We start from the raw sequence: 25,999 nt of genomic DNA, 5'->3' as shown, positions 1-25,999 counted from the left end.
TGACCTGGTAACTATTGTCCCATAAGCCTGACTAGTCTGGTCTGCAAGGATATGGAGCACATCATCATGGAAATCATTAACAAAAACATTGGGAACCATCAAAAAAGGACCTGAGGTGCGAGTGTTGTCAGATGCAACAGCTGCATAGGTGGAATTACCACTAAAATTGGCTGCAACAGTAGAATGACCTTCATTGGTGTTATTAACAGCAGTGACTACACCATTTGTTGTACTCATGTGGTCATCTGGAGTCTGATTGTTGACCTGTGTGGTGTTGTCATTAGAGTTGTTAGTCAAAGCATTAATAGACTCATTATGTACCCCATATTTGTGAACTGGATAAGCCAGCTGTTTAATATATGCCGCAATGTCCCTTCAAAGTTTTGCTTGCTTCCTAGCAATGATAGACGCCCTTTGCCTATCCGCTTTAGCACCAATACCATTGTAAAGATGTCCAAAAGCATTAAAGCAATTATAACATTTAATTTTAGTGCCCAACTCACGCATAACCATCTTAATGTTCTCGATTTCTCTCTGATAATGTGCTACAAGAAGTTGCATCATGTTGATACCACTGTTGTTAAATAAATTAACAAGGTTTTGATACAATGGATCCCCAAAGATGACACGATTCCGGAATCTACAGGCTCTCAGCCCTTGTGGAAAACATTTTCGCTTAATGCATTCCCCAAGATATAAAATCTCAACTTCCAATGAGACAGATTTAACACTATATTTTTCCATCTCAAAAATATATTTCCTACAGCAGTTGGTGTCCAAATAATTAGCGTCAATAGTAACAGTACTTATAGAAGAATGAATGGGCCCATCGCTGAAACCAGAAAATGGATTATCCATCTGTTTGAATACATGTTCCAAAACAGTGCTGTCGAAATTAGGGTCCAATTCTGTGGTGTTAGTTGTGTTCATTGTAGCGTTGCAGCCTGTACAGTTGCCCTGTGACTGCCAAACTTGACTGCTGTCAAATGGAAGATGCTGTCATAAATCCCAGTGCCTCGCAAATGCTTCTTGAATGGCTTCCACAACAATGGTGCTTAAATGCTCAGTAAAATGCACAAAATTCTCTTGCACTGAATGAGTGGAGAGGTTCAGTAAAGTGTCCTTTGTACTGTCTTCCATAGTCATCTTCTTGCAATACTGAAAAGCCTCCAAACAAAACTTAGAAAAAAAAAGTGAAACTTCAAAAAATGCCAGGGAGATGACAGAAAACAGGGACACAATTCCTTGAGCGCTTTCGTTCAATTCATTCACTTGAACTTCTTCAGAAAATAAAACCTGTCTCACACTTCTCATGTTTAAAGCAGGCAGATAAAATCACATGACTTCAATGCCCCAATACCATTAAGCTGTCAAACACATTTGCAACTTCATTCCAAAGGAATGTATTTGAATGAATATACACTTTTCATAATGTTATATAAAACATTTATAAAAAACATCTACAATAAACAAATTTTATAAGGTCTAAAACATTATTTTAACAATAAAAAGCATTTTATATTAATACTTTCATTTAGACCTGGTGCTCTATCGGCTACCAAGTCGATTTGACCCTTCATGTGGGTGGCTGCCCCCCCCCCCTTTCCCCCTGCTAACTATATATACCAACTCCAAGATCACACAACAGTGGAGACAGGGCAAATTCCTTCTGAAGTAAACCCGATACATTTTTTTAAATTTTATTTGAAGTCATTTGTTCTTACACCCATTGTTAACATGGTCTAACCCATGTTGGAGCAATTGTAAGTCAGTTGACTATCGAGTGACAATATTCAAACTGCAGTTGTCTGCAAACTTAGTTAACCACAGATCAGGAGCACTGGCCTGAAGGTCTAAGAAAGAGATGTTAGATAAGACAGGGCCCAAAACTGAGTCCTGTTGTCCCAGGCCCCTGCTTACACCTATCAAGGATACCAGAACTTGTCATAGATTTGGGATACATGGCTAGGCTTAAAAAGACCTTTGTGGTTGTTAGCATAGTAAACACCTATAAGCACCTATGAACCTATCACTGTTAACTTTTTTTACTTTCAAAAGTGGTACCTGCATCTCTAACCACATGGGTTCTGTCAGACAACCAGTTAGTTATTCATCACACAACATAAGGATTTATATTCAGATTTAGAAGTCTATCAATGATATTTGCATGGGGAATATTGTCAAAAGACTTAGGCCAGGACTAGATATACTGTATGCACTGCAAAACCACTATGCACTGCTTTGTTTAGTTTTTCAACTGCATTAATAAGATTAAAGAGGCAAGACCTCCCTTTGACAAAGCCAAATTAAGGATGTTCCAGGGTTAAGAGATTTTAAATGTTCATATTAATAATATCTGAGATAAACTGCCCCATAGCTTTGCATATGAGGCTAGTGAAACTAATGGGTCTATAGTTACATAGGTCCGTTGTTGGACCACCCTTGCATAATGGTATTACAATAGCTGTTTCCCAGGCTTCAGGAATGTTACCAGTGAAGAGGCTGATATTAAAGAGTTTAAGTAGGGGTTCAGAAAGGCCATATTTGGAAATGATAATCAAGCAACCCAGTATGTTATCAGGACCCATGGATGAAGTATCCTTAGTTTTTGAGAGGCTCATAGAAGTTTTCATTAGTAATTAAAAAGGCGGTTGGTATTGTGGAACCTGTGGAATAGCCTATAACTGTGCACTAAATTTCTTAGCCAGGATATTACCTATTTTGTTTGGGTCAGAGAGTATAGTATTATTGTAGACTAGATCTGAATATTGCTGGGTGTTACTTCTTAACTTCCTGGTATAGTTAATGAAAGATTTGTAGTTATTTTTGGTTTTCATTGCTATTTTAAGTTCATCCTCATTTTTAAAATTCTTAATGATTACCTTAAGGTCTTTGTTAATTAGCTTAGCTGTGCTCTTAAGGTATGTAGAGGTTTCATATAAATATCAAGCAGTTTCTTTCTCTTGTTATATAATTTATTTATATTGGTATTCCACCACAAGAGTGTGTTTTTAAATTTCTCATTACATTTGGTGAGAATGGGGGCTGCTTTATCAGTACAATTATTTAAGTGGGAGTAGAAGTCAGAGACATAGGTAGCAGCTTTAGCAATGGGATCCTTTGGAACAAGATTACAGCAGAATTTATTTAGGTCATCAAGTAGCTGAAAAAAGTTTGCTTTTGAGAAGTCCCTAAACACTGAGCCATTTACAGGGAAGTACCACCCATAGTAAAGGAAAAGATCACTAAATTATATCCTTTAATGCTTCATTTTAGCATAGATGGACATTTGACACACTGCTGTATAAAATATACTACCCATTGAAACTGGAGATGTTAGGTAGTCTAATCTCCACCTTCATTTTTACATATGGGTTTGGAGCTGATCCTCGTCTCTGACTCGGCCGATTTACAAGCTCGAAGACTTCTGGTTGTCTCGTAGCTAAGCAGGTATCCCATGGTGCATCAGTGCAATCCCCAGATCTCGTTTGCCGCATCGACCAGTTTGGATGTGCTTCTCTTGACTCTGGCTAAGTCATTTTCAGTTCTTTACATTCTTAGTTGATATTGCATATTTAGTGATATATTAGTGTTGTTATCTTATAGGCCTTTGCCTAAGTTGTCCTTGTGGACTTTTTTTCGTCACTGTAGTAGTTTTAGTATCCTGTGTGCCAGTTAGTTAGGCGCCGTTGCTCTTTTTTGCGTAGGTAGAGCATTTGTTTTGGTGTTTTTTTTCCGCTCTTAATCAACAGGGGCTCCTGTTGATTTATTTGTACTGCTCAGATCTTTGTTGGTTTCTGTTGACTGTTAACTTATTGTCTTTGGCGGGGACCCGCTAAGGGGTATTCATAGGATTGCTGTTACAAAATGTTTTCTTATGTGATTACACCTGTGTGTGTCTGTGTTAAATACTTGATCTCTTTAGGTTACAAAACCTAGTTTTCTGTTTCACAGGGCTAGGCCCGTTTAACTGAGAGGACCTAGTTCTTGTGTAACCTTTGTATTTGTAGTTTTGGACATCTCAAATTTTTTCCTGTGTGACTGAATCTCTGTGTGTGTCTGTGTTAAATACTTGGTCTGTTTAAGTTAGAAGACCGAATTTTTTCTTACACCGGGCTAGGCCCATTTAACTTAGAGGACCTAGTCCCCGTGTATCTCTTCTGCAGGGTTAGGCCTGTTTTAGTTAGAGGACCTATTCCTCATTTTTTCTCTTTATTCCTATCTCTCCTAGTGGTTTTGCATGTATGTCTGCAATGTCTAAGGATAGCAAGGAGCATAAACCCTCTGGGTTCAAAAAATGCATGAAATGCCCCCAGAAAATGTCATTAATGGATGGCCACAGTAGATGTGTCTACTGCTTGGGAGCCACCCATTTGCAGGAATCATGATTGTTCTGTCATGCTTTCTCTCCTAGAGTGTTGCAGGAGAGAAAGAACAAGCTGATACTCAAGGGTCTTCTGAAACCAACTTTTGAGGAAACTTTATCTAGTTCATCAGCTTCTTCCAAGTCTACAAAATCCAGATCTGAATCCAAACCTAAAGCTTCTAAAAGGCCTTCTCTGGCACCGGCTGGTGTCTCAGAGCCACCTTCCAAATAACCAAAATCTGCCTCCTCGACTCCTTAGTCTTCAGAGCCGAAGGAGAGCACCATGGTATCAGAGTCCATCACAGGTGCTTTGGTGCTGACTTCTGTACCTTTGGAAATAGCAGTTGACTCTACTGCTCGGAGCTGGTCTGTAGAATCCTTACCAGTCTCCTTGCTAATCAAGTCTCCAGTGCCTTGTAGGTTGAGATCCTCTACTTTATCTTCCAGATCTTCCAGGAGCCTTTCGGAAGAAGATGTGGAGAGGGTAGTACTGAGACTCATGAAGTCGTCTGCTCTGCCTAAATTTTTGTTGGCTCTGACCCAGTCGGTTCCGGAGCAACTCAAGCCAGTTTTGCCCTCATCTGTGATTCCTCCTCCGAGCCATGTTGGCCTTTCAGAGCTGGAGTGCTTGTTACCAATGGAGGAACTCTCGGTTCCGGCTCCCTTTGCTGCTGCATTGGAGCTGAGTTCAGCTCCGACATGCTTGACTCTGTCCATCGTGTCCAGGGAGCGAAGCTCTTCTGTCGGTGCCAATGGGGAGGGTTTGAATTGATCTTCTTCGGTTCCGAGCCTTCCGCTTGGTGTTTCCGCCAGGGTGAGCTTGGACCCTGCATCTATCTCAGAGCTGATGGCTCTGGCTTCGGAGACAACCTTTGTCTCTTCAGAGCGGGTTAGGTCTTCAAAGCTGGAGAGGTCAGTCTTTGAGGTGATGAGGAGCATGCTGTCTCAATCTACAGCCCCTGCCAGTGGTACAAGCACTCTTCCCCCCAGGGCACCCACTTCAGTCTCAGTACCTACTCGCTCCGGAGACAGCAGGGACCTGCAGCCTCAGAAGCCACCGGCTGGTGGTCCCCACTCTTCCAAGGCCTCCCCAGAAGGTCCCTTCGAGGAGACTCCTCGGAAGAGGGTATGCAAGAGGAAGCATATTGACTCTCAGGATGAGTCTCTGACATCAGACACTGACCTCGAGGAGTCAGAAGGGTCCCCCAAGTCACCCATCTTATGATGTCTCCTTTGTGGACATCCTGGGGATCCTTAAACAGAGGTGTGACTGGACCACTGTCAATCCTTCTGATGAGGAGTTGGTGTACCTGAAGGCTTTCGGGTCTCAACCCTATGCCTCTTGGGTGTCTCCACCTTTCAAGAAACTAATAGATCTGGTTAGTCAGAAGGTGTGGAATACTCCTGATGCCATAAAGCCAGTTCCCAGGAGACCAAATAAGTTTCTGTCTGCCCTTCCTGGAAAAGAGTTCTTGTCTAAGAGCATTCCTGTAGATGCCATGGTGGTGGCGGCAGCCACGAAGAAGGAGTTGGCGGAGACTTCTTCCACTATTCATACGCCAAACAAGGAGTCTCAACAGATGGACAGATTTGGGAAGTGTGTATTTAATTCAGCGGCATTTACACTCCAATCTCTGAACTATCTTACTCACTTCATGAGGTTGCAGAGGGATATCCTTAAGGAGTTAGGAGATTCCAAACAGAGTGCTTGTCCTGAGGGAGTCCCTGATAGGATCTCTGCTCAATTGTCCACCCTAAATTCTGTAGTTAACTCCTCCATGTGGCTTATCTCCCATGTGGCTGATGGAACACGCAGGGCAGCAGGTTCAGGAGTTGCCCTTAGGTGTCACTCCTGGATGCCCCTGTGTAATTTTGCAGAGCCGTTCAAGTCCACCTTCACCAATGCCCCATTTGATGGTTCCTCCTTGTTTGGTCCCAAGGTGAAAGAAACACTCACTCGGTGTGAGCAGGAAGGAAAGACTCTCTCTCTGCCGTGGGAGTCCGTTTTACCATTCCCTCTCGACCATACCCCAAAAATCAAAGGGGAGGTAAAATGTGGTTCATAGGTTCATAGGTAGGTACTAGGCTATTGGCCCTATGGCCTATATAAGCCTAGCCAAATGTACCCTGGCTTTCGCCACCCAAGAAAATTATTTTCCTGTGCCACTGTTGAGCAAAGCCACAGAAGTGATCCCTGGGGTGAATTTCCTATCTCCCATCCAATCATCAAGATTTTTCTTGAAGAGTGCTAATGAGGAGCTTTGTTTGATATAGATAGGTAGCTTGTTCCAAAGTATGGGAAGTCTCTGGGACAGAAATCTATCCCTCCAGCATGTTCTGTTTATTGTGGTGATGATGTTTAGGTCCCTAGAGCATGTAGCTCATAGGGATTGGGATTTCTTTAAGTGTAGCATGTCTAAAAGCTCTGGGTTTGACATAGCTTTGTGTGTTAGGCAGAGATCGCCTCTGAGTAGGTGATATGCAACGGAGTAAAGCTGCAGTTTTTTGAGACGGTCTGCATAGGGCATCTCTTTGAGTCTGGTAATCCTCTTTGTGAGGTATTTCTGTGGCCTTTCCAGTTGTTGTAGATGTCTTGTGAGGTACGTACCAAAAGGGGTATTGTACTCTATAATGGGTCTAATGAGTGACGAGTAGAGGGGAACAATGACCTCTTTTTTCCTGGATGAGAAATCTTTTGTGATGAGGTATGCCACATATAAGGATTTCCTGACTACTGTGGCAATGTGATTATCAAAGGAGAGACTACTGTTCACCTGTGTCCCAAGGTCTCTTATCACACTTTTGGTGTTAAGTAGACTACAACCTATGTGGTAGTTCATGGGTACTGAGTTTTTACCAAAAGGGATGACAATGCACTTTTTGGCATTGAGCTTTAGGCCATGGCTTTGACACCAGGCATCTGTCTCAGCGAGGCCCTTTTGCAGGATGTCCACATCTTTTGGAGTTTTGATTATGGCTCCTAGTTTGCAGTCATCTGTGAACTTCATTAGCCAAAGACCTTCTGTGTTGGCCTGTACTTCAGAGAAGTAGATACCAAACAGAAGAGGACCCAGGACAGAACCCTGTGGTACTCCACTTGTCACTGGTCTGAAGATGGATTTGGAGTCTGCTACTTTCACAGTGTGGGTTCTGTCAGTGAGCCAGTTGGCAACCCATCTTGTGACACAGGGATTTATACCTAGTTTAGTGAGTTTATCTGTAATTCCAGAGTGGGGATGGTGTTGAAAGCCTTGGCGAGATCTAGATAGGCTGTGTGAACCACCTTACTCTCATCTACGGCTTTGGTGACTGCTTCAAAGAAATCTATCAGGTTTAGGAGACATGATCTGCCTTTTACAAACCCAAACTGGGTGGAGTCCTGAGTTTGGAGATTACCAATGTCATTGTTTATAAGTTCCATGATGATACGCTCCATAGCCTTGCAGACCAGGCTCGTTAGGCTAATGGGGCAGTAGTTTCCAGGGCCTGTGGTGGCTCCCCCTGTGTGGAGTGGGATAAATGCTGCTGTGCACCATTCAGTGGGCACATAGCCTGAGGTGAGGCTATGATTGAACATGGTACTTAGGTGGGGTGCCAGTTCGTTCTGTAGTTCATATAGAACACAGTCTGGGATGTCGTCAGGTTCCATGGATGCTGTGTTCTTGGCTTTGGATAGTGTGTTTTTTACTTGTGCAGCCGTGATTACAGGAACTTTGCATTCTTCTGGTATAGAGATGACCCTTTAGGGGATGACAGAGGGGTAAAGTTAGCACTGAACCTATCTGCCAGGATGTTGGCAATATCAGTTGGTTCTGTATATTTAGTGCCATTGTGCTGTAACTCAGAGCAGATCTGAGTGTTGTCATTGAGATTCTTGACATAGCTATAGAATGCTTTGTGATTGTCTTTAGAGTCAGTGGCAATTTTGTTTTCATAACTAGCTTTGGAGGATTTTATGAGGGATCTCAACTTCTTACTGAGGCTGACCAGGGAATTTCTCCAATCATGGGATTTTACTCTTTTTTTGCAACAGTTTCTTTCTTCTGTTATAGAATTTGTTTATGGCAGGGGACCACCAGATTGGATTCCTTTTTTTGGAGGATAGCATCTTGTTTCCGTTAGGGATTGCATGATCCATGCACTCGTGTAAGTGCTTATAAAGTGCATTTGTGTAGGATTCAGCAGTCATACCTCTATTGTCCGTCAGCATGGGTGTCGTGATGTTTGCCACTTCTGTCTTAAGAAGCATAAAGTTGGCTTTGGAGAAATGTTTTACTGTGGTTTCCCTAATGGGGGGTGCGAGAGGGATGTGGATGTCTAGGGTGATTAGCTTGTGGTCAGATCTGACCAACAAAGAATTGACCTCTGGTGTGGAGCACCGGTTGCCCATGTTGGTAATAACCAGGTCTAGGATATTGCTGCACCTGGTGGGGATGTGGATAAGTTGATCCATGGCATTGGAATTTATGAATTCCAGAAAACATTGAGCACAAGATTTGGTACATGAGTAGTTTTCCCAGTTAATGGTAGGGTAGTTGAAATCGCCCATTATTAGGGTGATAGGTTGTACTCTAATATTTTCCAGTGTATTAAGAAATGAAGAGTGGGAATCCTGGAGCATGGTGGGGGATCTGTAGCAAGCTAAAATTTGGATTGCTGTCTTGCGCAGAGTTAGTTGCACTTGGATAATTTCGGATGCATTATGCTGAGCAACTAGACTGGAGGTGATGATATCCTTAATGAATATGGAAACTCCTCTGCCTTTAGTGTTTCGGTCCAGGTTAGGTGGCCGAAAGCTGTGGTATGAATTATAGCCTGGTAATGCAGGGGTACTCTCTGGAGCCTTGAACCTGTCCCAGAGGGTCTTTCTGGACACATAGAGTGAATCCTCCTTTAGAGGCAGACAAGGAGGAAATGGTAGATGTCGCCCTAGAGACAGGGGCGGTCTGCAATACCAGCAAGGCCGTGATTCCTTTTGAGGGCAGCCTTATCAGTGCTCCTGATGTGGGGCCCGACTGTGTTTCTCTAGGGCCAGTTGGGGGTCGCATCTCTTTGTATTCAGAAGCCTGGCTAAATATCACCCAAGACAAGTGGATACAAAGAGTTGTTACCAGAGGCTATATCATACCCTTTTCCCTTCCACCATTTGTTCCGAAAAAGATCCCGGATGTTCCACCCAATCACAGAGATCAGGCAACTATGGCGATTAACAAGTTGCTCTTAAAAAGAGTCATCCAGCCCATCCCAGCAGACCAGACAGGATCCAGAACTTACTCCAGGTTCTTTTTAGTCTCAAAAAAAAACAGAGACTGGAGGCGAATTTTGGACCTCAGCAGATTAAACAAATTCGTGAAGAAGGGCAAGTTTTGGATGGTCACACTGCAGTCAATACTCCCGTTGTTAGGGAAAGACTATTGGATGTGCTCTCTGGATCTCCAAGTTGCCTACTACCATATAAAAATGGACAAGACATCAAGGAGATATCTGCGCTTCTGGCTGGGAGCCAATCATTATCAGTTTCGTGCTCTGCCCTTTGGTCTCACCACAGCCCCCAGGGTGTTCACCAAATGCATGGCAGTAGTGACAGCTCACTTGAGACATCAGGGATTCCAGGTGTTTCTGTATTTGGACGACTGGCTCCTGACCGTCCCCACCAGGCATCTACTCATCCAAAACAGGGACGCCAGCATTCAACTTTGTGCTCAACTAGGGATCTCCATAAACTGGGAAAAATCTGCATTACTGCCCTCGCAATCTGTGATTTTTATAGGTGCAGAGGTAGACACAGTAGATATGACAGTTTGTCTCCCCGCCGAAAGAGCACAGAACCTCATCTCACAAGTTCAGTGTCTTCTTTCACTTTGGAAGGTCAAAGCAAAATGGGTTCTTCAACTTCTTGGTATGATAGCCTCAACCATTCTGTTAATACCTTTAACCAGGTTGCACATGAGAATCCTCCAATGGCTCCTGTTTTTCCAGTGGTCATTCCAATATCTACTGCTGAGTCACCCTAACCTGCTTACGGAATCATGCAAAAAGGACCTTCATTGGTGGATAGCCCCCAACCACTTGTTCACGGGAGCTCCCTTTGTTACTGCCCAACCCATTGCCACTGTGACCACGGATGCCTCCCAGGTCGGGTGGGTGGGGCATAATCTTGGCAGGACTGTCCAGGGCACATGGCAAGAACATGAGGCTCCTCTGCATATCAATGTTCTGGAGATGAGGGTGGTGCTGCTGGCATTGCAAGCACTTCAGGACCTTCTTACTCCAGGAACGATTGCGATAGAATCGGACAACATGTGTGGTATATCAACAAACAGGGTGGTACCAGATCTTACCCACTCTGTCGAGAGGCCATGCGAGTTTGGAAATGGGTGATTTCTTCCCAGTGGTTTCTGGTGGCAATGCACATTCCGGGGACAACCCAATGTGATAGCTGACAAGCTAAGCCGGGCAATCTTACTGCCTCATGAGTGGTCTTTGAAACGGGAAATAGTGGAACAGATTTTCCGGAGATGGGGACAGCCTTGCTGTGACCTTTTTGCCAGCCCAGTCAATGCCAAGTGCAGCAGCTATTTTTCCCTAATTCCCCCTCTGGGAGAAACACCCAGAGATGCTCTGGTCCACAATTGGCCCACAGGACTTTTATATGCTTTTCCTCCAATCCCTATTATCCCCAAAGTGATTCAGAAAGCCAATCAGCTGGGAAGCAAGTTGATCCTCATTGCTCCCTACTGGCCTTGTCAGGTCTGGTTCCCCTTCCTCGAGCCTCCTCTCCTGGATGATCCTTGGATTTTGGACCCAGTTCCAGATCAATTGACCCACATGTCGAATTCACTACATCCCGCTCTCCACATCCTCAAATTGACAGCATGGCTGCTCCAGTTCCATCTCTAGTCAGGCTTCATGATGTTTCTTCATCAGTATCACATATTCTCTTATCTTCACATAAACCCTCAACCAGAAGGCTGTATGACTGTAAATGGAAAAGGTTTTCTATTTAGGCACAGAAAATGAACGTGGAGCCTTACCGTGATTCTGGAATTCCTTTCGGAGCTTTTTCAACAGGGATCTGCTGCCGCCACCATCAAAGTACAGTAGGCAGCAATCTCTCATTTTTATTTAGGATCCCCAAATGCCAACCTTATGTCTCATAAGCTATGCAATACTTTTTTGAGAGGAGCCACTTTACTGAGACCACCATTACAAGAACCTGTGGCTTCTTGAGACTTACATTTTGTGTTGTCCAATTTGACATCTCCTCCCTTTGAACTTTCTCACTCATCTTCTTTAAAATATTTGTCTTGGAAGACTATGTTTATAGTAGCTATTACGTTAGCCAGACATGTATCTGAGCTACAAGCTCTGTCTATTAAGCCACCTTATTTAATCTTTCATAAAGACAGGGTATCTTTACGTACCAATCCCTTGTTTCTTCCCAAAGTTTGTTCTACTGCCACCTTAAATCAGCCCATTGAGCTTCCAGTTTTCTTTCCCAATCACTGTAATGCAGATGAATATCGTTTCCACCAACTGGACATTCATAGACAGCTACATTTTTATTTGCAACGAACCAAAGAATTTCGAAAGTCAGACCAGTTATTAATTTCTTTTTCCTACTCCAGATTGGGCTTACCAGTTTCTAAGGTGACATTGTCTAACTGGATTTCTAGTTGCATAGCCTTCATCTACAATTTGGAGGGCAGACCTGTACCCCACAGGATCAAGGCTCACTCTACCAGGTCTCTGTCTACCTCTGCAGCCTTTCAAGCCATAGTACCACTTGATCATATTTGTGCAGCACTTACGTGGACTACCCCTCACACCTTTATTACTCATTATAAGTTGGATTTGGCATCCAGGGGTAGAGCATCCTTTGGCTCCACGGTGCTCAAGAGTATTTTCCAATGAGACACCCAAGAATAAGGCACTAGGGACATTGTCCCATATGTAAAAATGAAGGTGAGATAGGACTACCTAACATAAAGAAGTTATGTACTCAGCATAACGTTCCATGTTGGTAGTCCATCTCACCCTTCATTTTTACCAACCTGCCCTCCTGCTCCCATCCTGGAAGATCTGGAGGTAATAATTCGATTCTTTTGGTTGGTGACCCTTTAGTATTGGTTTGTAGGTTAGGGTTTTTTTTCTGTTTCTAGTGAGCAGCAAACAAGATCTGGGTATTGCACTGGTGCACCATGGGATACCTACTTAGCCACGAGCCAACCAGAAGTCTTCAAGCTTGTAAATCAGCCAAGTTGGAGCCAAGGATCGGCTCCGAACCCATTTGTAAAAATGAAGGGTGAGATGGACTACCAACATGGAACGTTATGGTGAGTACATAACTTCTTTTTTCAGCAACAATCTACCAAAATCCATTGTATGGACCCATATTAATTACTCCTTCTAAATGAAGAAGGAGCAATGCTACACTGCTTATTTAAGTCTTGAACTATTTATTGTTATGATAGGAAAGGGTCCATCTTTTGTAATGTTTAGGACAGACATTAGGACCTGAAAGGCTCTATTTCCCATCATACACCCCTCATCTCTCACTCTTTTGTTCTTCTTTGACATGCTGTGAAGAAAGTCAGGAGAAAACAGTCCAAAGCTACCTTTGTAAAAAAGCGTCTATAGTACGCTGTTGAAAACTGAAACTGTCGAAAGAGTAATAATCGACACAAAAATGTTGAAACCCCCGAGCATAGAACACACACAAGAAAAACAAAGAAACACCCAAGCACAACACAAATTGCTCTATGCAGGGGGACAAGCCCCCTTGCACCTCCCACACCCCCCGCTACTTAAATATACCAACTCCGAGATCGCACTGCATTGCAGTAAATAGAAATCTCCCCTTACAGAGATTTCCATTTATACACGCGATTACTTTCGCTTTCGACATTTTGGTGCCGGCAATATCAGCTTCGATACTGTCGGCCTTCGACAGGGTAAAGTAGACCCATAAAAAATACTGAATTTGTATATGAAAGTGTTTATATATAAAAAGTTGGTTCCAAAAACACAGGTAAATCTCTGATCAAAGTTTTATTATAATAAAACAGGATAGCTTTTTCATCTCCACCAAAATAGACTTCTATAAACAAGTTTAACATAAAAGACACACCAATAAATAAGATAAAGAGTCCAAACTATCAATAAATGTTTATGTAGGTGTTTCTTTAATGAAGAATTAAAATTCAAATTATATTAAGTCTCTTTAAATTATTTTTATTAATGTGGTTTACAACATATACTCCTTATAGTCTAAAGCTTTTTTCAATTTGAACCCCCCCCCTCCATTTTCTGAACGGACATCAATGGCATAAAATGAATCTACTTCACATGGTCAACATTTCAGAATGTTGAAGACCATATGGCCGAGACCATATGATCGACATTCGAAATGTTGACCATGTAATAAAAAAAAAAAACACAACAAAAACGTACCTTCATGCTCCTAGCAGGGGGCTATGCCACCCTGCACCCCCATGGGGGGAGGATCCACCCCCCACACCCCCTGGAACTTAAATATACCAACTCCAAGATTGCACTACAGTGCAGAAGATGGAAATCTTTCCATTCTGCACTGTACGGAAATGCCAGTTCTACATGGTCGACATTTTGAATGTCGATCATATGGTCTCTGCCATATGGTCTTCGAGATTATGAAATGTTGACCATGTGAAGGGGACCCCATAAAATATATATATATATATATATATATATATATATATATATATATATATATATGGTTCTACCTGACATAGTCGAAACCACACAACACCGACAACGACATCACCGACACCACATAATCGACAGTGCATTAACACGAAACCTCACATACCCGACAACGAAATAACCGACGGTACACAAACACGAAACCCCATACACTGCATACACCACAATAACAACAATAAAAAACAAAACACATCCCCATTCCACAAACCACACACACAACACAAGCACACCAAAATCCCTACAAACCCACACATACACAACTACCTACAACCCTAACCCAAACCCTAACCCTAAGGTCCGTCACTACCGCCCACTTACCTGACCCGCTCCCTAACCCTAACTCACTTATCCCGCCCCTAATCCAAACACAATCACTACCGCACACTTACCTGACCCGCTCCCTAACCCTAACTCACTTATCCCGCCCCTAACCCAAACACAATCACTACCGCACACTTACCTGACCCGCTCCCTAACCCTAACTCACTTATCCCGCCCCTAACCCAAACACAATCACTACCACACACTTACCTGACCCGCTCCCTAACCCTAACTCACATATCCCGCCCCTAACCCAAACACAATCACTACCGCACAATTTCATTCAGCCTTACCTGCACATTGACGTTCTTATGAGCCATCGACTTTAACTACTTTTGGCGTTTTCAGATTTCGCGCTTCTGAGGCTTCAAAATTTTCTGTCGGTGTTCTCTGCTGTCGGTGAACTCAGGTAGAACCATATATATATATATATATATATATATATATATATATATATATATATACATATATATATATATAAAATGTCTTATATATAACAGAATACTTGTATAAAACATTCCTTTTACCTTTTTAAAACTGCATATTTATGTTTATAATTTTTATATATACATTTCTTGTAATTCTGTCAATATAAAATGTTTGGCATGTTAGGTAGGATGCTCCATAAACCACATTATTAGTGGTATAAATAAAATGAACAGGGACGTTTGATGATACATGTATTTTGACAATAAAATAATGATCAATTGGAAATAAAATGTCATTGTTCATAGGTGTACATTTATAAGCAATTGCTAGATTATTAGTCAGCAGACTATTACGAGCATAACCAGCAACCAAAGATCAGAACTAAACCATGCATCTTGTATCCATGAGGTTAAGACCTTAACCCTTATGCCAACCACACCCTCTATTACAAGAAAACTACCACTCTTCATGGTTTGAGTTGTTTAAAATATTCAGAAATAAACCTCACATTGACGTTGTTCTTATTAATAAAAATTGGAGCACTTCCTACATTATTATTCACCTTTTTATAAGCTTACAAAATATTCCAGTTGTTAGAAACCACTTCTTTGTATATTTGGAGTCTAATCTATAAGACAAATTGAAACTTAAATATCTATCAAATACTCCTTTATTAGAAATAGTACATGTATAATAATGCAATTTTTATGTCATAGCGGTGGTGGTGCTGCGGTAGCATTGTCGCCTCGCAGTAAGATGCTGTCTGGTTCGATTCTCAGCTAGAGCGTCTTGTGCATGGAGACATGCGTGAATGGGCGTACCTTCGTTGAAGGTTGTGTGTCAGGGCTGGTAACACGGCATGTAAAATTCAACTAACAATCATTAGCGGACCGGAGTTCCACTGTGGCGACCCCTAACCGGGAAAAGCCAAAAAGACACAACAACAAGTGTGTTTTATAATTAGACTTTTGTCCCTCAGTTACCTCTGTACCTCCAATCTCTTAGTACAAGAAATCTAGACAAAGCCTAAAAAATGGGGGAGGAGGGGCAATGGTCCAAAAGATTTTATGCGGAAAAGACCAAAAGTATGAAACAAAAATCTGGATATTATTTGAAAATCTGGAAAGTTGAGAGGTATGGTTACCTCATTCTTATTACCAGAAAACAAATCCAATTCATAATCCCTTTCTAAAAACCTATGTATTAAACATTTAATTTCATCCATGAAAGTTTTATCATCTATAGTAACCTACTGGTAATAATAAAATTATATTTAGCAATAGTTTTTTAGTGTGTGTGTGTGTGTGTGTGTGTGTGTGTGTGTGTGTGTGTGTGTGTGTGCGCATATACAGAGAGAGAGATAGGAGTCATACTGTCAGATCTTATAAAATAATTACTAGTTATTTTTTATATGCAACTCAGTAGTCAAGGAAACGTATATCATTTATACTTTAATAAAAAAAAAAACTTTAACTGTAAAGCATTTCTGGTACCTGTCGCTCATCTAGTCAGGATGAAACAGATAAGCATTTCTGGGTTCTGTTCAAGCAGCTTTATTATGTACAAACACATCAGGATTGAGGCTTAATAACTTTAACTTAGATGAACTTATAAACAAACTAGCTATCACTAGCAATCACTCTCATACATGCTCACTCTCTGGATGCACTCTCAAAATGGCACTGAAGCTAGCACGTGCTTGCTATTTATATGCACATTCTGTCCTTGAAATGCTTCTTAAAGGTGCAGCACACACACACACACACACACACACACACACACACACACACACACACACACACACACACACTATAATACATCCTCCCTCTTTGAGAAATTAGTCAAGCATTATTGATGACATTAATTGAAATGCAGTTGATACAAATAATTCTTTGACATGCAATTATACAGAACTAAATACATACAGACAATTATGTCCAGACTGATGTGTATTTCACACTAGGTTTGGAAATACGACCAAATTGTGTGACATAAAAAATAGCATCAGGTCTAGCAACCGGGACTGTCTCTGCTGAATGTTTAACTTTGGGAACATCAGAAACATCATCAGGAATGGAAATAGGAGTTAAGACATGCTCTGCAACAGGAACATTATCTGGATTGCTATGAGATCTAGAGCCTGTATCATAGGAACAATGCTGCAATATTGATTCTGATACAGGAAGAAGATGTGTATGGTTTCTCCTGTACTCCACAACTTCAGATTCTATGAAGTAGGATCTTGGCTCAGCACATATACTTGTTACTTGACGAATCCGGTCAAGACCTTTCACCATTTGTATCCTCACTGTCTCTCCTTCTTTCAATGGATGAAGAAATCTACTAGATTTATCATAGCTGGATTTCCGGAAAGAATGCTTCCTGTATAGTTGGGTTCTGATTGTTCTGTTGTTCTTTGCTTTAGGCCTCATAAAACTGGAACTGATAGGCAGTGTTGTTCTGGTTTGTCTAGATATAAGTCTCTGAGCAGGCAAGCCAAGTATATCATCACTGGGTATGTGTCTGAGATTGTGTAAATTCAAAAATACATCAGTATTATCACACTTTGACTTCTCTAATAATTGCTTTGCACTCTGTGCTGCACGTTCAGCTAGTCCATTTGACTGTGGATGTTCTGGACTACTAGTAACATGTACAAAGTCCCAATCTTTTGCAAATGTGTGAAACAACTGACTGGTAAATTGGCTACCATTGTCAGAAATAACTTGGTGTGGACTATCATAGACTGAGAAATGACATTTCAACTTGATGATAAAAGCAGTGGATGTTAGATTAGGTTGTAAATCAATCTCAAACCAGTTTGAATAAGAATCTACCAACACTAAATAATGGTGATTGTTCCACACGAACATATCAGTGACTACTGTTGACCAAGGTAGTTCAGGAACTTGACTTTGCTGAAGTGGTTCTTTTTGCAAATGGGGTTTAGTACTTTTGCATACTGAACAAGAAGAAAGTACTTTATCAATGTTTTTTTGCTAGAGAAGGTCAAAATACTAGTCCTCTTGCCCTTCTTTTGGTAGATTTGGAACCTGAGTGACCACAATACAAAATCTGGATATATTCATGTTGTAAGGAAGCAGGAAGAACAAATTTAGGACCTTTGAAAATAATGCCATCTTCTATCAACATCATCTCTATAAGGAAAATTAGTTTTGCACTTCAGGTGATACACTAGATTACTTTAATGTAGTGGTTGAGCTTTTGCAAAATTGGATCAGTCTTTGTATGATCTCTCAGTTCATCAAGTCTCGTGGTAGAAAAATTATGCACTTCCATGACATCAAAGTCAAATTTTTCTGCATGAAGCTATTCTGTTGTATTTCTGGGTGATTTGGATAAAGTATCAGCCAGATAAAGAAGTTTGCCTTTTGTTTAGACCATTTTGAAGTTGTACTTTTACAATTTGAGCATCATTCTTTGTAATCTAGGTGGAGCTGAATGCATAGATTTCTTTAAACTAGTAAGTAGAGGTCAGTGATCAGTTTCAAGCTGAATAGCTCAACCATAGATATAATCATGAAACTTTAATCATGCAAATACTATTGCCAAGAGTTCTGTCTCAATTTCAGCATATTGTATTTCATTTCAGGTAAGAGATCTAGATGCATAGGCTACTTGTCTGCTCTCTTGAAGAATAACTACACCGTCTTAATTTTGAAGCATCACAGGAGTTACTGGCTTATTGACATCATAGTATCTTAATGTAAGTGGGGTGGCAATTTTCTGCTTAAGGCCCTCAAATGCTCTCTGGTGCTGTTCCAACCAAGACGATGTAACATTTTTGCACGTCAGCTCTCTCAAAGGCAGTCAACTTATTTAAGTCTAGTATAAACTTGCCTAGATAGTTGACCATACCAAGAAAATGTTGTAGAGCTTGAACATTATCTGGTGCTGGTATCACAAGAATGACTGCTTGCTTGGACGGGTCTGGTTGCAAGACAGTGCTAGTAAGTAAATGACCTACATATATAACTACTGGTAGTCTGAATTTGCACTTCAGAGGCTTGATCTTTAAGTTCACTTCACATGCCCTGTCTAGAACTCTTCTAAGGTTTCTGTCATGCTCTGCCTCACCATTGCCTCCAACCAATAAATCATCTACTGTTATGGCACAAGGATAACCCAAACAATTTGCTCCATTGAATGCTGAAAAACTTCACTTGCAGAATTTATTCCAAATGGCATCCTGAGTAATCTATATCTTCCAACTGGGGTACTGAAAGTAGTCAGTAGTGAAGATCTGTCATCAAGCATTACTTGTCAAAATGAACTTTTTGCATCCAAGACAGAAAAAAACAGTGGCATTTGATATCAGGGCTGCAACTTCCATAACTGTGCACATAGGATGATGTGGTCTCTTTAACGATTTCTTCAAATCTCTTGGGTCAGTACATATTCTGATTTCATTTGTGCCTTTTTTGTGGGCTGCTACCATGGACGACACCCATTCAGTTGGTTTTGTGACTGGACAAATTACACCTTGTTGCACCATTTTATCCATCTGAGCTTTGACTTTATTCTGCATAGCTATCAGAACTTTTTTTGCTGGTCTGACCACTGGACTGTCCTCTGGGTCTAACTTCATAGAACACACAACTGAAGGTTTGCCTAACTTGTCATCAAAAACATCAGCATACTCTGAGAAAATAGCTTCAGTAAAATAAAATTGGAACTAGGATATGTGCTTATATGAAGAATGCCCTTTGTAAAGGAAGGCAAATTCATTCTCAAACTGTCTCTGAGACCCAATAATGATTGCACAGGTCTTTAGACTACATAGAATAGTAAGCTGTAGCAGTTCTTAGCCAAATAACATGAAAGCACTACTGAGCCTTCGGTTTGAATTTCTTCACCTCAATAAGCAACAAGTTTCACACAACTGACCACATTAAGTTGTTCACCAGCTCTCACTTTAGCAAAAGTGTCAGCTGACATAACATTACACTTTGAATTAGTGTCTGCTTAGAGCTCAGTGGTTTTACTATTGATCTGGGATGTACAAAACATTTCATTATTTGCCAACAAATTTACTGCATCAACCTTTTCACCAATCTCTGATACACCAACTATGTAGAAAATAGAATCACAGCTCTCTATGTGATCAACTTGCTTTTTTAAGTGACCCTTTTTATAACTGTATGTGGTTTACTTGATTTGCAAAATGGTTCAGTTTTTAGACCTGTGGCATTGCTGACCAAATTGTAACCGTTTTTCTCTTTTAGACTCATGAATGACACCACAATTGCGACAGTTAACAATAAAGCTTGATTTGGATTTTGCTGACTCACCCTTGTACTGCACTGAGCATGTCCTTTTCTTAGAACTTGCTGGAAAACTACTTATTTTACTTGCCACACCCACAGGAGTTACAGCTACCATGTGCTTATGCCTGTTTCTACTAACCACGTGTTGCATGCTGTCTACATTTGCTCTGGAGCCTGCTGAAACCATGCTCTTATCATTTGCAAGCATACTTGTGTGCCTTTCTGTAACTTCACGGATTTGACAATTCTCAATAGCTTTGCTCAGCATTAAGTCACTGTCACAAAGCAAAATCTTTCTCACTGCAGCACTATTAATACCACACACAAACATGTCCTTTATTAACTCATTTTTTAAGTCACCAAACCTACACATTTTAGCTTTGTTTCTCAGTTCAGTAACATAAGCTGCAAAAGTAACATTTGTCTGAGGGTTACACATTTCCCTGAATTTGTGTTTCAAACATTCGGGGTTTTACCTTGATTTAGCCTGTACAACAACATTGCGGTTTTCACCTTCTTCCTCATATACTGCTGATGCATACACAAATGAAGGCTCTCTTTCAATGGTCTCTGACCCAGCTAGGTTTAGCAAAGTGAATGCCCTGGTGCATGCATCTTTATCTGAATAAGCTGCTTGTATAAAAATATTGTACTCATGCTTAAATATTTTCCAATTTTCTACAATATCCTGACCAAATACGAGTGGTAATGGTTTTCGAACTCCGTCTGCCATGCCAACAATTTACAGTAAAACACAATGCAACCTAAGTCCTCTTTTAACTGTATGAGCTTGCACACTTGGACATATGCTTGAAATTTGTGACAGTATATGTAACTATGCCCAATACCACAACAGGCCTCTGAATAACTGAACTTTGTGAAATAAGTCTCACAAGCACAAAAATACTTCAGATTATTGTACTGTAAGAAATCACCTCTTACCAGTGTAAGAAACATTTCAAAATAACTGCACTGTGTGAATGAACTGGGTAGAAGCTCAGAGTAAAAACTTTTCAGGTAATTTCACTTTGCAAATAAACAGTACGCAGCATACTGAAACTTTCTCAAAATGCCTGTACTTTGCTAAATAAGTCTTTACAGTGCAAGAAACAATCTGTAATGGTGGCACTTTGCAAATGGACACATGCAGCACATGAACCTTTTTGAAATGGTTGTATTTTGAGTGCACTTTATGAAATAGTTGCACTTAGCATAAAAATAAACTCTTCAGAATAAATGCACAGTAATAAGCACACACTGTAAGCACTTTTGTACACTTTGAGATAATTCAAATAACTCTAGCTATACCCCAAATAGCTTTAATCAATTCAAAACAGCAGTTTATTCCAAAACACAGTAGTTTGCCAAAAAACATGCAGTCACCTTGCTTTGTTCATGCTTAATGTGTCCCTTTTGCCATTATTATATTTATTTTGCTTGTTTAATCTTTTTCCATGCCCGTTATACTTTTCTTGTGCTAGTTTTGCGCTAAACACACCCATTTGACTTTAAACATGCTTGTTTTACTATAACCAAGGTTATTTTGCAGTTCCAAGGTAATTCCAAACCCTTTATGTGCTTTTCTAATAATTGTTTTATCAAATGTCTTAACTTTAAACATTTTGTTTAACTAATAAACTTTTCATGCCTCTCACTTGTATAATAATGCGGTTTGTGTCCTTGTAATACTCAGTTTTATCCTTTTTAATAAATAAATAATTTGTGTTAGTTTTCATTACCTTTGATTCATGTCTAGCCCTTTTTTGTGCTTGGTTTACTTCGTTTACCTTCCCTGTTAACTCTGCACCTTGTAGCTCTATATAGCAGTCTCTGGAATCCTGGTTCTGAAACCATGTCACTCGTCTGGTCAGGATAAAACAGTCAAGCATTCATGGATTCTGTTAAAGCAGCTTTATTAGGTACAAACACTTCAGCATTGGAACGTAATAACTTTAAGTTTGATAAACTTATAAATAAACTAGCTATTGCACTCATACATGCTCACTGTCTGGCTGCACTCTCAAAATGGCACTGTAGCTAGCACGTACTTTCTATTTATATGCACGTGCTGTCCTTGAAATGCTTCTTAAAGGTACAACATACACAGTATTCTACAGTACCATTCAAATAATTAATTGCCAGAAGTAATAGAAACATATCATCAATATATTGAAAATAACCTTTAGCATACTTAAATGTTTCATTTGTATACAGATACAAGTACTCCTACTGCACCATAAAAATGTTGGTACAGCTAGGGGTTATTGCGGCCCCCATAGCCACACATCAGATTTGCAGTAAATGCTCTCTCTAAAAATAATAAAAAAAAAATGTTTTCTAACACTATAATGAAATAATAAATTAACTTCTCTTGCAAATCTAAAAAAAAAAAGAATTATTCATATGATAGTCTTTGAAGAATTAAAAGCCTAGACCATGCAGAATGGAAGTGCATAAATTCATAAAGTCTGCAGTGACCAAAGAAATAACACTATCGATCACATGAATGCTTTCTAACTTTTCAGCCAAATATGAATACGATGAATTAAGAAAAAAGGAATGTCTGTAACTACAGTCTTTTAAGTTGTGTTCAAGCCATAAAGCAAGTGACTCAGTTGTTTAAAAAAATAGAGCTAAAGGGAGGACTGATGCCAACTGTATGGATCTTTGGAATCTTGAAAATAACTGTCAGTTTAGAAGCTTTGGCTCTAAAATAGTAAGCCAAATTTTCATAATGCTCATTAGCCTTATGAATCTGAACACACTGATTTAATTCTTAGACACTAAACTGCAATAGTCACAATCAGTAAACAAATTAAGCATTTTTACTTAATACGTTCCAGTATCTATAATTACAAGCCCCCTCCTCTATTGGCTTTCATAAACATCACACTTTATTTTTTTTCAATAAACAATGTAAATTATTTTTCCAATAAACAATGTAATTCTAGTATTCCCTCCTTTAATTATATTTCTGTGTGAGGGGGCACTCCTAAGATATTTTTAAAATCTAGCTCACCTGCCTTTTCAAAAAAATTCTAAAGCATGTAACAACAGGAGATTGTAGGCACTGGTTTTACAATGACTTCATTGATAAATATTTATATGTAACAGATTTGATTTTCTCTTCAGTTTTTCTCTCTGTTGTTGGGATGACAATTATTTTTCAGAACTTTTAAGCTTTGGTACTTGTTGTGCCATTTGGCCTAATCGCTTACTTTCTCATGATATCCTTGTCTCTGATTTCTAGGTTTTTCTGGGTTCCAACCATTCTGTCTGTCAACAAGTATTATTCTTTCCATTACTGTCTAGGAGAAATACACACTATTCTTTGCTGCTCTATTTTTTTTTGGGGGGGGGGGGGGGTAACCAAACTATGGCTATTAAAAGCTGTTCCAAGGCTGTTTAGGTTCAAAAGTAGAGACCACCATGCAGGGGGAGTATCAGGTTGACCAGTCTTCTTCCTTTTCCATTTTAACAGTATAGGGTCTTAGATGTCTACCCTTCCTAAAATAAAGAAGTTAGAAATATTTTTTTTCCCTAAAGGGCTTGCTCCTCTAGTGTTCCATCTTCTATAGTTATGATAGTTACCTTTGATTTAGGTTCTCAAGAAGCCTTGCTTCAGAGTCCTCTCTCTCTCTCTCTCTCTCTCTCTCTCTCTTCTAGAGATATTTTAAAAATGACAACAATTCTTGCCATTCAGTCAACCTGTCCATCAGTAATGACTGGCCAGGGCTCACTTGTTGATCTAATGCTTGGTATTCCTTAATTGTTTTGCATCTGTCTTTTTTGTCCAAGTACTGATTATTACAAACATTACAGAAGCATATTATCATTTTCAGGCTTTGTGGTCTAAGGTTTCCTCCTTTTTTCCTTCAGATTCATTTCAATAGAGAACATTCATTTTGTAGAAGGAAACATTGTTTTCCCTGTTTCCTATGTCACTGGAACCAGTAGCTCAGTTGCTTTAATTGTACTCCTGGATTTTTTAATACTTCTTCAGACACAGATTCTTCTTTATTCTAGCATTTTTACTTTTGACACCATAGTTCCAGGTGTTGGCCATGATAGTGGCTATAATTCTGGGCGTGTAGAAATATTGTCAGTGATAACAATGAGTCTGGCCTTCAAGTGTCAGATGTTAAGGGCTAATGTCAGAATTTCGAGTTCCTGGACATCCGACCAATGGATGTTCCAGGTCCGGTCCCACTGGTGTCAGCAACCCCAGTACAAGCAGAGGCTTGGCATCTGGCATTCAGTAACAATGCATTTCATCTCATAAGAAGAAGCACATCCAAATTTCCCCTCAGTGCTTTGGTCATTATCTCTTTTCTGCTGCAGAGCCTATGAATCTCATGTTGGCTCCTTCATGTCACATTAGGAAAAATATTATGCATCAATAAGGAAGTCAAGGAAAGTTTTGAATCAGACAAAGCAACTTTAGTCTCCTTTAGACCATGCAATGAACAATCTCATAGAAGAGGAGGGGGCAACTCCGTTTCTCTTCCAGAAAACCTAATTTTTAGATGGTGTCTGCTGATGATGGGGGGAGGGGGGCTGTCCTGCTGTCCTCCATCCTATCTCTTCCGTGGAAACCACATAAGGCTGGCCACTTCACCCCCTCAAACCTCCTGGAAGGTATTTGTATTAGAAGATATACTATAAGATTCCATTAAAATAGTGTGGAGAACTGAGACACAGTAGAACCTCTGACAAAAATGCTGAATAGATGTTGTTCAGATTGGGCTGACAATTATCAACCAGATCCCACCATATCTGCTGCAGCCCTCTGAAAGGCTTTTATATTTAAGAATGCCATTGCTATTCCCCAAGAAAGGGAGTCTGGAGCAATAGACAGACTTTTAAAACACATTCATCAATATTAAACTGCATGACCCACGTGGTTTATCTTTAGAGCCACATTTTTTGACAAAATGCAGCATGGTCTAGAGATCTACAGATGGAGTCAGTGGGGCCATTGGAAGAACATATCTGTGCAAACCACTGTCACTTCTAATTTGAATAACTGTATAGTCATGGACATTTCTATTTGTGCAGAATGTACTGCTAGAGTAGCTAGATCTTGTACTTCTATACACCATCACTTCTGAACTTCTTGATTTCACCAAGGAAACCAAGATGACTTTATTCAATTCTCCTTTCTCATGACCTCTCCTCTTTGGACTAGAAGTTTTCAGGAACCTAAAATATGAAGACTATGAAGGCACAGAGACCAGTTCCTGAGTGCAGTGGGTATGGAATTTCACCTGTCAAAGAGTACCTTTAATGGGAAACAGAGGAACCAATGCCTCATGTAGTTTGATTATTGCTCACAGCAATGATACAAAAGGACAGCAGCTGAGTAATTTTTTATTGTGAGTCTAAGGTAGAAAGCAGCAGTCCTCACAGCTTTCATGAATATGCCAGTATGGTGACATTCACAGATAATTTTCTGTTCTTCAAGACTCTTCAAAGAGAATTTCCAAGGGCAGGTGTATAACAGAGATAGTAACCAAAGGCTATACAATATCACTGGTTCTCTACAGATTGATTTACTTCTTTTGCAACACCTTCAAAAGTGAGTGCAAATGGAAGATGCCTTAAACTTCTAAAACAAGATCCAGTAAATAGACCCCACCAGACCAGACAAGCTTAGAATAGCAGTTGTGTCATATTTACAAAGTCCGAAAGTATAAATCCCCATAACAGTAAAAAATCTGTATTTTATTTAATTATATTTAGAAGCTGAGTGTGTATGAGCAAACTTCCATATAAGACAGCTCAATGGAAAAACTTCTTTAAAAGTCCCCATTTTCACACTGATGGGGTTCACATATGTGGGATTTCTACT

The sequence above is a fragment of the Protopterus annectens genome, chromosome 8.part1 (genome assembly GCF_019279795.1).
Source record: "Protopterus annectens isolate FY-2018-M chromosome 8.part1, PAN1.0, whole genome shotgun sequence".
Lineage (NCBI taxonomy): Eukaryota > Metazoa > Chordata > Ceratodontiformes > Protopteridae > Protopterus > Protopterus annectens.
This window is presented reverse-complemented; position numbering follows the sequence as displayed.